General features: G+C 40.7%; 1 protein-coding gene across 1 annotated transcript in view; it reads right to left on the bottom strand.

Moving 5' to 3' along the window:
- LOC124589804 (FERM, ARHGEF and pleckstrin domain-containing protein 1) overlaps positions 1-11,624 on the bottom strand; it is a 747,858-nt gene extending 736,234 nt beyond the window's left edge. The window contains exon 1 of the mRNA XM_047131595.1: positions 11,488-11,624. The gene's annotated coding sequence lies outside the window, so the exon portion shown is untranslated. The remainder of the gene's footprint in view (positions 1-11,487) is intronic.
- Between the last annotated feature and the right edge of the window lie 6,438 nt (positions 11,625-18,062).

The following is an 18,062-nucleotide window of genomic DNA, read 5'->3' as shown; positions in this document are numbered from 1 at the left end:
TGGGACCCTACACGCCATTTATCCCTCCTCGCTGCACACATCCGTCAGATCTCTAGCGTACGTAGCAACCACTCACATTTACATCCATATTCTGCAAACCACTGCGAAGTGCGTGGCTGGTGGTATTTCCCACTATACCACGTGTTATTCTTTTCTCCCGTTACATTCGCGTACGGAGTAGGCAAACAATGATTTCTTAAATGTCTCTGCGCGCTTTAATTAATCTAATCTCGTCTTCCCGGTACTTGTGGGAGGTAGTAATATTGTTTCTCGAAAGGCTTTTGAGGTGTAGTTGACGCCTGTATTTAAGTGTCCGCCCGTTCAAGTTTTCCACAGCACAGTGACGTTCTCCCATGGATCAAACAAACGTATGGTAATCCGTGTTGCCTTTCTTGTTGTACGTCCATCATCCCCCGTTAGTCATATCAACGCCTGCACAATATTCTGCATTTTTCCTAGAATACTAACAATAAAACTAAGTCTTCCACCTGCTTTACTATGACACAGATATAAGGGTGATTTGATTCTACTTGTGACTCATAGGATATTAAGTATTTTCGATTTGTGAAGTACAACATGTTACATTAAAAGCATGTAGCCAATCTCTGCATTATTTAACGAAATCTTAGCGAGATATGACTGAATTTATGTGCAACTTTTTCAGGCAGTAGTTCATTGCGCACCGCACAGGAGAATTACTTGTAGGCCTACAAAATTTTAGAGTGTTTAACGAATATAAAAAGAAACACTTTCTTACTTGACTAAAATGTGGCAGGTGCACCGTCTCGCCGCTAGTTTGTTTTAGAGATGTTGCTGAAACTATCGTCCCTTTACGTCTATGCACAACTAGCATCTGCTTGCTAATGATTGTCTAACACGTTCATCTCTCCCCCCCCCCCCCCCCCCCCCCCCCAGCACACAAAAAGAAATCCATTCAGCAACAACTCTAAAATATTTATCAGTCGACAGTTTCAACAAAGCCTCTGACCATTACTAGAGTCAAAACCTCCGTGGTTCCATGGCGTGAAATGGTGCAACTGTTTCTTTTTGTCTCCTCTAAACGCATTAAAATTTTGTATATATAATTTTTACACCCTGTAGATAATCGCATCATCTGCGAAACCTACGTAGGGACGAAAGCAACTTTCGCGTGATGTTTCACTGCTAAGTAAAATAGCTCGATGAAACTTGGACCCTACATGCAACAAAACGCTTCAGTACAGTACAGAAGGTAACTAAAATACATACGCAACGAGACAAGCAGAAATGACACTTTTATTTAAAAACAATAATTACACTGAAGTGCATGCGATTTATGATGGCCCTCGGGACATGACAAAAGGCAGGACACGGTTCAAAATGGTTGGTTCAAATGACTCTGAGCACTATGGGACTTAACATCAGTGGTCATCAGTCCCCAAGAACTTAGAACTACTTAAACCTAAATAACCTAAGGACATCACACACATCCATTCCCGAGGCAGGATTCGAACCTGCGACCGTAGCGGTCACGCGGTTCCAGACTGAAGCGCCTAGAACCGCACGGCCACACCGGCCGGCCTCAAAATGGTTCAAATGGCTCCAAGCACTAAGGGACTTAACATCTGAGGTCATCAGTCCCCTAGAACTTAGAACTACTTAAACCTAACTAACCTAAGGACAACACACACATATCCATGCCCGAGGCAGGATTCGAACCTGCGACCGTAGATGCAGCACGGTTCCGGACTGAAGCGCCTAGAACAGCTCGGCCACAGCGGCCGGCTAGGACACGGTTCTTCATGGGGTTTGTGATCACCACGGACTGCAAAAAACGCTCTGCAACGTGCTCCCATCTGGTCGCAAGGAGTTTTTGTGATAGGGCGTTCCGTTTCTTCCACCATCGCAGTTTACAGCTGCTGGCTGGACGTCGGTGCATCTGAACGTCTCCCCAATCTACATATACATTTATACTCCGCAAGCCACCCAACGGTGTGTGGCGGAGGGCACCTTACGTGCCACTGTCATTACCTCCCTTTTCTGTTCCAGTCGCGTATGGTTCGCGGGAAGAACGACTGTCTGAAAGCCTCCGTGCGCGCTCTAATCTCTCTAATTTTACATTCGTGATCTCCTCGGGAGGTATAAGTAGGGGGAAGCAATATATTCTATACCTCGTCCAGAAGCGCACCCTCTCGAAACCTGGACAGCAAGCTACACCGCGATGCAGAGCGCCTCTCTTGCAGAGTCTGCCACTTGAGTTTGCTAAACATCTCCGTTACGCTATCACGCTTACCAAATAGCCCTGTGACGAAACGCACCGCTCTTCTTTGGATCTTCTCTATCTCCTCTGTCAACCCGACCTGGTACGGATCTCACACTGATGAGCAATACTCAAGTATATGTCGAACGAGTGTTTTGTAAGCCATCTCCTTTGTTGATGGTCTACATTTTGTAAGGACTCTCCCAATGAATCTCAACCTGGCACCCGTTTTACCAACAATTAATCTTATATGATCATTCCACTTCAAATTACTCCGTACGAATACTCCCAGATATTTTACAGATTTTACAGAAGTAACTGCTACCAGTGTTTGTTCCGCTATCATCATACAATCATGTGATTTGAGCCGGCGGAACAGGCAGGTCAGTTCATTCGCCGAATATCCTCTCGTTTCAAGAGCTGCTCTACCTGCGCTGTTGGATGCGGTCGTGCACTGTGACCCATAAAAATGAAGTCAGGGCCGAATGCAGCCCTGAAGTAAGGGGGAAGTAGTACAGTGTGACAAAACGTTGGCTGGTGAGTGTATCTTTTTAAAAGCATTACAGCTGGACCAGCAAAATGTTCAATTCGACAATGTTCCTGGATGCATCATGTGTCACACATCTCGCCGTATGAGGATACATCTACGACCACTAAGCCTGAATCTGCTCTCGTCTGACAAGAGCAGGCAACCCCACTCCTAGTTAGTCCAGTTAGTCTACGCGCCATCACAAAAGGTGTGGGTGTCAACGGAACACAATGTACTCGTCGCCGGCCAGAGAGACCACCTCCCCCCCCCCCCCCCCCAACGCAGTTGTCTGGCCACAGTGGAGAGTGATATTGCGTGCTCTGCAGTCCTGTTGAAAGTGGTTGGAATTGTACACGCTGTTTGAGTTGGGTCCCTTCTTGCCTTTTGTACAATGTAGCTGTCTTCTGGTGCTGTAGTTGACCGTGATCGACCACCCCCTCTCCTTCGGCTAGCAGTGTTGTGGTTCACAACATTACTAAATTACTGGGCTAAATTCATCACACTTCGCACTTCTTCCATTTACTCGATGATTCTTCTCCCTATGAAAGCATCCAAATGTTGTCTCCAAGCTGTGTTGTAATGAACACCACCACAGTGAACAATAACTGCTCGCTGATTCATACAACTGTCCTTCCCCGTTCCTTCAGCTGCCTCGTTGGCCAGTTCCACTTCGCGCCACAGTCACCCTGACTTCACACCATCTGATGTCCAGTTTTCTGTCCACGACTAGAAGACCTCTAGCAACATGCTCGCGTACTTTTATTCATTTCCACCGACTTGTTAATATGTTGAGTTACTTTATATCTCGTCTAAGTTTTGCAGAACAATGTATTCAATAACGTGAAGGGCAAGGGTCCGAATATACTTTCCTGGGGCACGCCCGAAGTTATTTTTTACACTTGTCGATGACTCTCCATTATAAAATTACATCCTGTGTCCTCCCTTTCGAGAAAACCTCAATCCAGACAAGAATTCAATTTGATAATACCCCAACACTACGCAACTTACGTTAATAGGGGTTAGTGTCGTATCGACTCAAATGACTTTCCGAAGGCAACGAATACTGCACTTAACAGACTGCCTTGATCAAAGACACGAGTGGGTTTTGTATGAGTGAAGTTTGAGGAATCCGTGCTGGATGCAGTGCACGAGGTCACTCTGATCATTACATCCCATTAGGGAGATTTCGGAATATATTATGATGGATATGGTGTTATGGGCGCTCAACAGATTATATTATGTGATTCTATAACAACTGGATGTCAAAGATATTGGACTGTTGTTTCGTGGATCAGTTCTGCTACCCTTCTTGTAGACGGGCATGGCCTCTGCTTAACTACTGCGCACAGTCTGCGTTCGAAGGATCTACGGTGTATTATGAATAAAAAGAGCATCTAGCTCTGAAGCAGAATGTGGCGGGAAATTCATCGAGCTTTTGAAGCTTTGTTCAACGTCAACGACATGAGTTTAATTTCTGCAATACATTTACACGAATCTGATCACAAATTAGGGCTCGAAAATGCTCTGTGCGGTACAGTCGACTGGGCTGGTTACTCAGCTTCACCTTGGGCCATGAACTCTCGTCTCACTAAGTGCTAAGGAGGCGCATGAGCAAATAAAGAAATAAACAAATGAAATGAGAAATTCTGAAGTTATTAACTCAATGCATTCTTGCTGAACATTGCGTTCTGATTTTCTCGACCAATTTTAAAGGAGAATCCGGAGAGAAGGGCAAGAATGCTGCGCATCCTTGGGGATAGGAAGGGTCGGTGGAGGGAGCAAGTTCTGCAGAAATAACGAACGCTTAAATGTTTCGTACGACCTTAGTTGAAAGTGGCACTGGCGTACCAAAATTTAGATTTTTTAAAAACCAGACTTCTGCTAAACACGATGTTTCGCTATTTTCTAGTCTTCCTTGAAACATGTATCGACACTTATGTGTCATCTTCGGAGCGTCTCGTTTTATTTCTGAAACTGCATTAATTTTAACGAAGGTACTGTACAGGATCGCTTGCTTTTATGCGTTTTAGTTCGACAGCACGTTGTTGTTTCCGTCGTACTGTATATACGTGGCGTGTTTCTTTGTTGGCTGTAAGTCTACACACTGTATTTTACACCGTTTTCACTTCACTCTCACCTGGCATAGCACGTTCTTATACACAAGAATGAGATATAGGAAAAGTTATGACACCGTAGTGTTGAAACGGGTTTAGGTAAAGAATAGAAAATAGAAGACAATTGTTTTGATACATATGGATTTTTTAAAAGTGCAACTTAATTCGGAAACACGAAAAAATGGCAAAAGGAGCTTCCGAACCCAGCAAGATGAACAATGTCGTACTAGTTTTTTTTTCAAAATTCAGCACATTAAAAACAAAGTCCAATAGCAATGCTACAGCCACTCACGTGCATGACTGTTGTTCGACTGCCAAGGATGGAGTTTGATGACGCAATACGTAGTTTATCCCAAGTGTAAGACTCAACCGACGGAGGCTTCTAGAATCGAGACGTCAAGAAGACGTACAGGGGACGTACGTATAGAAGGGCTATCCGGAAAACTAAGGCTGTAATAAAAGTTCTTTTTTTCACAGAGCTTTATAACCAAGTTCAAAATGGCCGTATCGATTACATACTTATGGTGTGAATTCCATTTGGTATGTAACAAGACAATTTTCAGCATCTTGTGAAGAGTGATGAAACCTAGTGTAGCTCATCACAGAACTTACTAGAAATAATCAATGTAACCGTGCCAGAGATACTCCCCACCACACAAATTATTAAAACTTCAGAATCACGCTACGTTGTTAACAACTTTTGGGGGAGCTGTTTAGCCTGAAAATCTAAACCTTTCGGTACAAAATTATAATTTATATTCATCATTTCTGCCTTTGTGACAGTGGCTAATCTTCAGTTCGAAGATTAGTTTGTGTAGCTCGCCACGCTAGTCTCTCCTGTACCACATCGAATGTTTACAGAAACGTCATAAGCATGCAAATACATTTGAATAAAAACAAATTTCATTCTTTGTCAGTGTAATAACAATAACGACATTCAGCAACAATTAAAAATATATTCCATAAATGAGAGAATTCTGGAGAGTTTCAAACGTAGAAAAACAATATTTAAAGAATCAGTGACGTCCCATTGTCGAAAAAAGTAATAACATACAGACCATCCTGGTAAACAGGTACTGGTTGGCCAAAATAAAGTAGCAAGAATCAAGAGAGAACAGGCTTTCAGCAATTTCCTGAAGTTAAGAAGAATTATTAAGAAAAATGATCTCCGTTGGCTTTTGATCAAATTAACCTTAGTTCAGAGGGCGATGAATAACGCCGCTACCAAAATTTTTAACCACTTACATAGCGATTTAAAGCCTTTGGCAGGTAGCAAAGTTATAATTGAAAGCAAGACGAAGCACTTTCTCTGGGCAACTCCTTAAATACCACGGATTCTTTTCTTTTATTTTTTTCATCTCAGAAACTGTAGTTTTTGTAGTGTAAAATAATTACACACTTCTTTCATTAAATTAAATTACTTTTATTATTATTTAATCCCATCAGTAAATGATGACTCTTATTTAGAAGCTCTTTCCGTTCTTTGGCCAACTCGTAAACGAAATACGTCGAATGAACTCTCTCCTTAACTCGATATTTTTTATTTACAAAATTCTGCAATAGCCGGTATTTGTAATGGCCATAGTGTCTCCTGAGCATATATACATCCGAACCCAACGCCCTACCAGTCAGCAGTCGTCTGAAGCTCTCGACTTTCATAGTCACAACTAATCTATTTTTGGATTCCGTTCTTTCTAGACTGTTTCAGTACCACCAACTCTTCTTTGTCTACGACACAGAGCATCGACAAAAATCTGTGCAACACATTTCAATCTTGATTCTCCCTACGATCATTTCCCTCTGGCTGCTCCGTCTATTGGCGCAGAACAGTTTCCCCCACTCATTCCTTCCTCAACAGGCTTCTTGCTTGATCTATTTTGTCCACTACTTGTTCACTTCTTAATTTAACTGTTCATTAAACGTTAGATGTCCTTCTGAGCATCCCCAATTCTAAAGCTTCCAGTTCCTTCTTTTCTGGTCTCACTACTATCACCATTTTCTTTCCATTCACTGCCCAGCTTTAACGTACCATTTTAATAGAGGAATGTACTATTTTCTGCCCATATGATTAATCGTACCGATTCGACGACGTATTTCATTACTTTTCTACACCTTCCACAATTGTTTAAAACTATTTTGCCATCTCTTCTTGTTTTACACATTAACGCGAAGCCTCCAAAAGGAATCCTGTTTAAGTTTAAAGATTCTTCCACGTCTTACTACGCTTTGTTAATACCACCCAGCTTTCAAAGTATTTTTGCGGTGGCTCATGAGTGTGCTCCCATGCTCTCGTTATTAATCCAAGACTGGCCCGAGGAATTTTTGACAAATAGTATCCAGTACTTCATACTACACGGAAAATGTGCAGCAGAACTGAAAGTAACATCGACTGTGCGCTACAAGGATGCTATTGTCCTCAATATACATTAACAACTTGTCGATTACGGGCTGCAGCACTGTTAATTATTGAAAGTTCTACGAGTCCTTCGCAGCAGCATGCCTGAATAAAAAAATCTTCTCAGTTTTCACGCCGCTTCATTTCTAACAAAATTCTCGAGCTTTGTACACTTTTACTCCTGATGATACTTGCAGAGAGCCGTCGAAAGCTCGAGCTTGAAAACCAAACATATTTTATTCACTGTTACATTGTTCGCTTTCGAATTAAGCAAAATACAGTCGCTGGATGTTCGTAAGAAAATATTAGGACTTCAACAGTATTTCCTCTTGGTATATTGAGTAGCATTTTTTTCTTTACTGTGAGTAAATTCAAGATAGTGTTCATACTAAAGAGAAAGAGCCCGGTACAATCTAATAACATAATTACTGAAAATTTTTTTGACCTCTCAAATAATTTAAACATATAAAAGAAAACTAGGAAAAATATCCGGTAGGGCAAGCTCATAAAATCATCACTAGGGAATAGGAGTGGTTCAAATGGCTCGGAGCACTATGGGACTTAACTTCTGAGGTCATCAGTCCCCTAGAACTTAGGACTACTTAAACCCAACTAAACCTAAGGACACCACACACATCCATGCCCGAGGCAGGATTCGATCCTGCGACCGTAGCGGTCGCGCGGTTCCAGACTGTAGCGCCTAGAACCGCTCGGCCACTTCGGCCGGCGAAGAGGAGTGGAAAGCTTTGCAGAAAATTCTGGTTAAGTGCGGCGCACCACGACGCAAACACTTGGAACAATGTTTGGAGTTCTTATGAAGTGGCTATGGCAGCAAGCATAGAAAGAACAAATGTTCCACGTAATTATCAGTCCAAGATAATGGGTAGTTTCCGTTCCTTCCTGCTATTCCTACATAAATTCTGTCCACTGAGTCTTCTAACAGTTACCATATCTTTCATCTTCGTAATATTGCCTGCAGCTCTGTTTAAGGAATAAAACAAAACTTACATCAATGAAAACAAAAAATGACGATAATGACTGTGCGTTGCTACACGAATTACCGGTTCCTCTACCTCTAATTATAACATGAAATGAGGGGACAGCCTAACATCAGTCACTTGAACTTTTCTATAGAAATGTCTCAAAGCATTCTTCGGATTGTGTTCCTATCATTGAAATCTCCCGCAAATAAATGGTTGCGTTCATTTCTTTCCTTCTCACACTTTGTTTGTTCACCCGTCTTGGGTCGAGATACTGTCGCTAACAGTAATTCTCGTATTTGTCCCGATTCTCTGATTCCTGCAAACGTCACCGCATCGAAATAACACGTTCTGAAATCTACTCCAAGAGTGAAGACGACAACATTCACACAAATGTAGTAGAAGAAAACATCATTCTGAATAGTATATAGTTGGGTCGGGACGCGCGAAAGTCTAGGAAATGTAATAGCAAGCAGAACTACAATAAAGATAATAAAATACTATTTGGAATGTAACTAAAAATATATTAAATAAAAATGGTATCTATTTTGCTCTCTGCCTCCAACCACGATGGAATAGATATCAGAAATGGGAATCATGGTTTTTTCGCCATATTTGTCCGTGAGATCACTGACCTTTCGTTCTTTTGGTGTTTGCTATCTTGTCAAAAACTGACTGAGCGAGGGCGCTGATAGTATCGTATATGCAAGTAATTTCTGTTTCTAATTTAACATATAAATATCGATACAGTGCTGGAGTTCTGTGAGCTTCGTATTTAGAGTGTTTCTGGAAATGGGCTAACATTATAGTAACAACGTCGAATTCTATAACACTATTCATCTTCAGTTTAAAAAGGAGTTCCATGCCAAATGTGGCTGGTACAAATAACCTGTAATTTTGACGTGCAATGCGCACGAGAATTTTTTTAATTACTTTATTCCACTAGTGTGCGTCAGCCAATTATATTTTAGTCTTTACTTCCTGCATATTACCTGAAACTGTTTCCGTATCAAACGCTTATCTGCAGAATAATGACAATAATTGACATTTACATAATAAGGAAACGAAATTTTTATATACAATTGGAAATTTGCGACTGGATGACGTTTTTCTTATAAACAACAAAAACTCCGCTCTTGTTTTATTCGCCACTATTGACAGAAGAGGTCTGAATCGCACTGCTGAATATGCTGGCTAGCATTGCTTGCAAAATATCTAAAGGTGTTATCATTCTCGTAATTTTTTCTGTTTTATCTATCGTCGCAGAAATTAGCGGGCTTTTTCGTTTACGCATAGTTTGCCCATTTCGGAGGGAGCTTATCCACAATTTCGACTGAAAAGATAATGTGTGCAGCAATGCTACTCCCACTGCACAAAAATGACAATAACTGCTTGGTAATATTGAGAAGAAAGCAGCAAACGTAAATAAACCCACAAGCAAATTTCATATTGATACTACGAACTCAGTATAATAGAACAGCAGATTTTTTAAATTTTCTTTTCCGTCAGTGCGACAAACAATAATACAAATGCTTTTCCCCGTTAGACAAATTAACAGGCAACACAATACCAGTAAAACGTGTTTGGGGTTAAAATACAACACGAGGCTATTAGTACAACCTATGTTAGTAACTTTGGCGAATCTTTTCTGCCGTATCTCTGAGTTTCCTCTCCAATTTCGATTTATGTGGAACATCTTTCGAGAAGAAACACACCTAATTAAAAAAAAAAACTAACATTGTAAGTTGGTTAATATGGTACTGCATTGATGTTAATGGCCTAAGTGTATGCTATACAGGTGACAGTGGAACAGTGAACTCACTGTCCTTCGCATAATCATATTCTCCCATGATACGCTTATCACTTAAGATGTACAAAACGAAAGTATGTAGTTTGAACCACCTATTCGTAAGAGAACAACTTGTACACTAAATTGCAATATCCTACACCAGTACGGAACTTTTATCCTTAGGGTTGGCTAGTTTTACAAGCAACTCTGCTGCTCTGTGCAGCTGCATCAAAGCCTTCAGGGTGTCAAGGTCGACATGATTCCGCCTTTACCACTCCCTCCCGTAGAGAAAGTCAGCTGCTCACACCTGTGCTCGTAGCTACTATGGGTACAGAAAACAGAACGATGAAAGAAAACGTGATTAGTACGTTGAACGCCAAATGAAGAAAGCCATTAAACATGCTAGTATATTAAAATATGGTAACTTCACTCGAAAATTGGAAGTGTTAAACCTTATTCAAATGCTATAGATTTGACTTTAGTAAATTGTACTTGACTGTACGATGAATTTACGACTAACTGTAAATATGAAATTCTGGTACAAAAACTCTGCAGAACCGCTATGTCGTGACCGGTTTAGGAGCGCTTGCTGTAAGCTCTGAGATGCTTCAAGGAATTTCATGTTTCGACGGAAATTCTACCAATGGATTGTGATGAGCTGTAACACGGTCTTTGCAGATGGAGCTTGCTGTTAGTAAACAGAAAACGATGTTTTTGTTTACCCTTCCAAACAACTATAAACAAGAAAATGCTGAACAATGCGCAGGCGACCACTCGTTATTGAAATTTTACAATATAGCTATTATAACTGCATTTTCAAAGTAAAATATTTTCAAAACGAGAAAGATGCTCCTCAAACATTATTCTTTTCAAATTAACATTTTCAAGGAGAATTATACATAGCTTGTGTGTACGACGTTTTATCCAAATAATTGTGATTCACAAAATGAAACGAATTTGTGTTCTTGATGTTCGAATATTATTTTTATTAACTCTACTACACCACACACACGAATATCTTAAAAACTTAACTGGTTGTGTACAAACGAAATTTTTGCTTTAATACTTATCGCTACTGACAGTAATGTAGATTGGCTCCTATAATACTTAAGATGGTAAATGGTAGCAATGTTTTCACAAAATACTGCAAATAGAAAATACGACTACACGCGCGTAACTAGTCAGTAGCAAAACATGCTACCGGCAAATCGCCGCATTATGTCAACACTTCTGAATTTGAACAGTAATTACTCCACGAGGTTGTCTCACGTTGATATTAAATCTGTTTTCATCTGTAGAAACAGATATAATCACCTTTCCTTTCTTTACTTTTTTCCCGAACAGAGCACAAAACGTTCGCCGCAACATAACGGCTTAAAGGAATATTAACAAAACCATTTTATTTTGACGAACTCCATTTCGTATGAACTGCATTACTTACCTTCATTTCTACCAGACATGTATTTCCCGAGTTTTTGCTGAACAGAAGAAATCGGGATACGCGAACAACTTGCACGTCACTCCGCTCCCACACCCACGTACATGTACACTTGAACAACACGGTACAGCCTGTTACTAATGGAGGCCATCATCCCCTCTCCAGAGGAAACTGAGTTCGACCAGTGTTCTGCTCAACAAAACACTAAAACGTTAACAGAAGAATATAATAGTTTTACGTTATAAAATTTAAACAAACAATGGAAGTTTATGCAACTGAGCGTAAAATAACTCTTTATGGTCGTGAAATTTTATCTTTGACTTGCATAGTCAATGCGAATACGTCGGATGGCGCTGCCGTAAGTCGCGGTTTCGCGCGTAGATGGCAGCACATAACCAGACGCTGCGAGAGCGCTGAGGAAGCGTTCTGTTTTCCCGCTCATTCGTAATATTCAAACGCCTTATTAGCTGTTTACACAGAATTTAACATTAACTCTCCTTGATTTAGTACATAGCTCTTAGAGTAGAGCCATTACATTAAAAAAACTCTCATTTTATAATTTACTCTTCCAGTTACTTTGTCTCCAAATAAAATTAACACTTTAGTCCGCAACTTCCATGCGCAATGTACTAAGTCGAAGGAGATGCACATGCAGGCATAGAACAAGAATACGCTTTGTCTGAATGACACACACGGAAAATTTATATTACATGATTGAGCTATATCGACTCACAGGTTAAAAAATTTGTCAAATGGACTGCAACAGGCGTTCATCAATGGACATGAACTGTTTTTCTGTGCTTGAATAAAAATCCCTAATTGAAAGGCAACATGTCTGATACACTTAATGATTTTAAATACAATTTCTTATTAGTTCCGTCACAAATCGTGAAAGGATTGTAACCATATATTAAAAAAAACTTTAATATGGGGCATTTGGTTATTGAGAAAGAGGGACAAACAAAATCGAAATCGTCAGCAAATCAGAGAGGTTGTGTTTTATTATTGTTTTTGGCCTTGACTCTGTGGATCATGGAATCAAAAGTTGTATTTACATAAGAAGCGGAGATCACAATTTCAGCATTTCATATACTTTTTAATCGACAGTACCCTCTTCAGTTCGTGTTACCGTTTAGTGTGAAAATGAAATGTACTTATGGAATTTGGAATACGTAGTATACTCTCGTGGCGAAAGAAAATTTTTCTTATATTGCGCACCGTTTCCAAACTTCTATGTCACTATCTAAAACGTCATTACGACGTTGTATATCTTCTGTTAATTTTGTGCCACTGGTTTATAGGAAAATCCTCACCCCGTTGTTGAAACACGGGAGTAATATATAGCGTTGGCGTTAGAATCTTAAAAAAAAGGTCTACCACCAATAACATTTCGTTTAAACATCTAAAAACCAGTGCTGACGTATCCGCGTATTTCATCCTTAAAATCTGGCGATTTGTCATTCAACAGTTGTTTGGGTTATGGAATGGATGAAGAAGAAAGTTGCGATAAAGGCACAGTAACAAGGATTACAAAACACAAAATGACTTTCTATAAAAAGAAGCATCTGCTATTATCCAAAAGCAAAAACCCTCAGACCAGGAAAACTTTCACGAAAACATACATCTTTATATTGAAGTGAATCATGAACAACGGGGAAAACAGAAACGAAACGACTGGTAGCCTTCGAAATGCAGTGTTACAGCAAGACTGTAGAAAAGCAGGTGGATTGTTCGAATCAGGAATGAAGATGTTCCTACGAAGCCTCAACGAGTACCACTGCTTAATAAAAAATATAATGTTCTACATTTGTACGGGCAAAGGGTCTATAGTTACTTCGCAATTATTACAGCTATTTAAATTCTGTCTGCGCAGCTGTGCTTGTTCGTTTGTACTGCCTTATGCGTTTCATTTTATTGGTATAAAATCGTCAGTGGTCGGGAATGTAACAAATATACTGTTTTGATTTACTTTCTACATCTAAAAACAATTTATTATACAAGATACCCAGGTGTGATATTTTTCCGTACGGCATTTTGCATCCGATTTTCGCTTACGTTTGCAGATGTGTCTCACTGCAGACCACAAATGACGCTTTATATCAATGAAATGAAACGCGTATCGTACTGTAAATGCATGTTTTCTAGTAGCAGCGCAGGAAAGTTAGTCCTTAAGATGGTCGCGCTGACTAATTAATACGCCCAAGCTGGAATTAATTTTAATAGACGTTACGCTTCCCTAATAAGAGTTAAATAAATTTGCGACCATTGCTGGCTAGTGCTAAACTTTTGAAGGCCAAAAAACAACGAAACGTTTAGACTTTTTTCAGTTCTACCCTTATAACTCAAAAAGATACAGCCTACCGAAGATTTCCAAAACACCAGAATGAAAGAGCATAAAACCTCGCGTAGAATGAATTACTTAAAAGTTAAAATCTTTTCAGCAGTATAGCCACTATAGATCATCAAAGATGACCTCCTTTTACCAGCTTGGTGGAAAAGTGTGTTACTCTCACGTTCGAACGCCTGTAGCTAAAAAGCGGCTATTCCAAATGAAAATTGTCATGCATGAGTTACAGAGCATCAAATTATGCGTGAAAAGAGCTCCTAAAATTTAAAATTCGCCTACGACTTTGCAAAGATACAAATAAAAATTGAAAGTATTCGTAGAGCTAAATTCTTGCTAGGACTTTTTTTGTGAAACCAAATTACTTTTGAACGCCAGATCATTTATATTCGTCTGAATATTGAAATTTAACCACACTGACGGGGAGAAATTAAGTAACTGGTCTGATTCTCATGACCCATTCCCTCCAGGAACGTCCACCATGTTCATTAATACCGGAGTATTGAGGGTGGTGACGTTGACAAGAGGCTTGTGAAAAAGGGAAAAGAAGCATGGATGATACTCCAGGAAAAAACTTTAAGGAAGCGCAGTTCCTGAGGTAGTGACCCTACTAGCCGTGACGTGTACAGTCAAGGTGAATGGTGAACCAATGCCTGTCAGTCCTGATACAATTTTCCGTCGAAACCGTTTTCAGATGAAGTCACCACAGCAGCTCGAATCATACTTAGCCTTTAAACTGTTCAGTCAATGTTAAAATCACGAGTGACACAGGCCTCGTCCTTGACGGTTGGTTCCTCTTACAATGAGGTGTGTGGAATACTGAAGAAGTGTTTCCCTCCATCCTTGAAAAATACATGAACTACCTCAAAAGACACTTTGGGTCCAGTTGCACCATAGTGTTTGACGGATAGCCTGAAGAGGAGAGGAGCAATCTACTAAACGTGTCCGAAGAGCCCACGCTCTTCCTTTATAAACGACACAGTGTCACCAGCTGTGCCAAAAGATCATTTCTTAATAAACGAACTTATTAAGAAACATCTTATCTCAATGTTGACAGTAAAAATATAAGGTGAAGGGTATCAGGTCAAGCAGGCGGTGGAGGATGCAGACCCCTTGATTGATTGGTGGCACAGCCATAGAAAAGTCAAGACAGGAAGGCAACTTCTTCATTTTCGGGGGAGATACTGATTTGTTTCTCCTACTGACTGACCACAAAGCTGATAGCAGTGAGCAGGAACAACCCGTCAAAGGTAACTCCTTTATGAAACCTTGAAAAGGCAACCAAGACAAATTCATTTACAACCCCAACACTTCTAAACACTCCGAAGAAGCCCAAAAACATGTGCAGCCTCTGCATTTTTTTTTTTTTTCGACAGGACAGAATCAAATTTATAGACACATTTCAACACAACGCGAACCTCATGTCGCCTCAGACTTCACGGATCCCAACGCAACTCCTGATAAGGTCGCATTGTGTGTTTGCACTCGGGTGGCAGCTCCAAACTTCTGGATCAAATTTGCCTGCTACTGTTGCAGAAAGCTTTATCGAAAAATAATAACTTCAGTTTGACATATTTTCCTCCCACTGTAGCCGCCAGTCTCCAGCACTCCCCCAGGGTGTACTTTCACGTTCACATCTGGAGGAAGAATCAGCTGGGTCCACAGAAATGGTGATGGAGGACCACAAAAAACGGTCTGATGCAACCACCGAACCACCACCGCCTCAGTAACAGCTCAACACAATATCCTGCACGTGCAAGAAGGGACGCCCAGCAACTTGCTCCTGCAGGAAAGCTTATATAAACTGCGCGGCTATGAGTAGTGATTGCAAGGGGCTGAAATGAAATGATCGGATGGCATTGTTGTTTCGGAGGAGTTTGGCCGCCGTATTGCGAGTCCTTTTTAGTTGACGCCAACGTGGTAGGCGGTAACGCTACCGCTACGCTACGGAGACGGACTGGCAATGGGCTTTCATGTTTCATGCCTTAACTCTGTAAAAGAAGAGGACACCTTTCTTGATTCAACGTAAATCGACAACCAGACTGACATCGTCAAGGAAGAAATCGGATTAGATCCCATGCCAGAAGAAGACGAAGAACTGGACGGCTACGTTTCCTCCCGCGGACCATCTTCTCCGAAGCGCAGAAAGAAATAAAAAGTAAATTGCAAATGAATGTAAACAGAGAACAATAATTGGTTGAAAATGTTTGTAAAAAAATCTCTCATCAATTTTATACTGTAATTGAAGTACTTTTTTCATTAATGAAACCTTTCATTTGATTTTTTTACCAACCCGTTTATTATCATCTTCGACTGGCACGGTAATTAATTAATATTAATTCAAAGAGCTAACTACCTGGGCAGGTACCACAGGTACCTAACTAAATCGCCCTTAAATTTCAATATGTGGACGAATGTGTGTGATTTGGGATCACTTGACAAAAAAGTCTTAGCAGGAATTTAGAGCTACGAATAATTTCACCTTCTTATTTGCATAACCGTACGTGAATTTTAAAATTTAGGGGCTCTTTTCACGCATAATTTGATGCTCTATAACTTTCATACATGATAATTTTCATTTGGAGAAGCCGTTTCTTAGCTACAGGCGTTGGAACATGAGCATAACTCACTTTTCCACCAAGATGGTGAAAACGGGTGATTTTTGACGATCGATAGTGGCTAAACGGTTGAACAGATTTTAACTTTTAAGTAGATCATTCTATGTAGGATTTTATGGGCTTTTATTCTGGTGTTTTGGAAACTTTTTATAGGATATGTCGTTTTCGAGGTATAAGCGAAAAACTGAAAAAGTCCGAAACTTTCGTTGTTTTAAAAACATTTAGCCCAAGCCATAAATCGTCGCAAACTCATTTAACTGTTGTTTGGGATATCTAACGTCGATTAAAATTATTTTCAATTTGTTCATATTTATTGGCTAGCAACAGTCTAATCCGCCTACATCTACATCTAAGTCGACGTCGCGCTACGCAGACCTCCTCATGATGTGTGGTTCACTTCTGCTATCAATAAGTGATTCCCCTCCCCCTCGCTGTTGCACTCGGGTATGGCGTTTGGCAACACTGATTGTGGGTAACGCTCTGTATTATCTCGAATTTCTCGAATTTTCTCGTCGTGAGAGGAAGTAATATGTTGTCCGGCTCTTCCCGGAAAGTGCTTTCTCGAAATTTCAGTAGTAAATCTGTCCGTGATGAACAACGCCTCTCTTGTAACGTCTGCAGTGCAGTTTGTTGAGCATCTCGGTAACCCTCTTGCGCCGACTAAACGATCCCGTGACGAAACGCGTCGCTCTTCGTTGGATCTTCTGTATCTCTTCTATCAGCCCTACCTGGTAAGGATCCCATATTGATAAACAATACTCAAGGATCTGTCGAACAAGATCCTTATTAATCACTTCCTTCGTGGATGAGTTACATTTTTTAGGATTCTTCCTATGAATCTCAGCCTGGCATCTGCTTTTCCTACAATTGGTTTTATGTGGTCATTCCACTTAAGGTCACTGTGGATGGTTACTCCTAGACATTTTTCGGTAATACTGTTTCCAGCAGTTTTTCATTAATAATTTAGTTGTGCAATACTGGCTTTCTTTTCCTATGGATATGCGGAATGTTACATTTATTTACGTTCGGTGTCAACTGCCAGAGCCTGTACCATTCCTCGGTTCTCTGCAGGTCATTCCGCAGATTGATACTGTCCTCTGGCGTTGCTACTTTCTTATAGACACCAGCATCAATTGGTTCAAATGGCTCTAAGCACTATGGGACTTAACATCTGAGGTCATCAGTCAAATGGTTCAAATGGCTCTGAGCACTATGGGACTTAACTTCTGAGGTCATCAGTCCCCTAGACTTAGAACTACTTAAACCTAACTAACCTAAGGACATCACACACATCCATGCCCGAGGCAGGATTCGAACCTGCGACCGTAGCAGCAGCGCAGTCCCGGACTGAAGCGCCTCGAACCGCTCGGCCACAGCGACCGGCTCACCAGCATCATCTACGAACAGTCTTAAAGAGCATCCGACGCTTTCTACTAGATCACGTACAGTGTAAACAATAACGGTGCTATCACACTTCCTTGGGGTACTCCGTTGAGAACGACTCCTTGAGTTCTGTCTACAGTTTAGTCTTGAATCCAGTCGCCAATCTGGTTCGATGGTCGATAAGCTCGCATTTTTTCACTAAGCGGCAGTGCGGGACGGTGTCGAATGCCTTC

Source organism: Schistocerca americana, chromosome 2, assembly GCF_021461395.2.
Source record: "Schistocerca americana isolate TAMUIC-IGC-003095 chromosome 2, iqSchAmer2.1, whole genome shotgun sequence".
NCBI lineage: Eukaryota > Metazoa > Arthropoda > Insecta > Orthoptera > Acrididae > Schistocerca > Schistocerca americana.
Note: the sequence above shows the minus strand (reverse complement) of the source record. Positions and strands in the feature narration are given on the sequence as shown.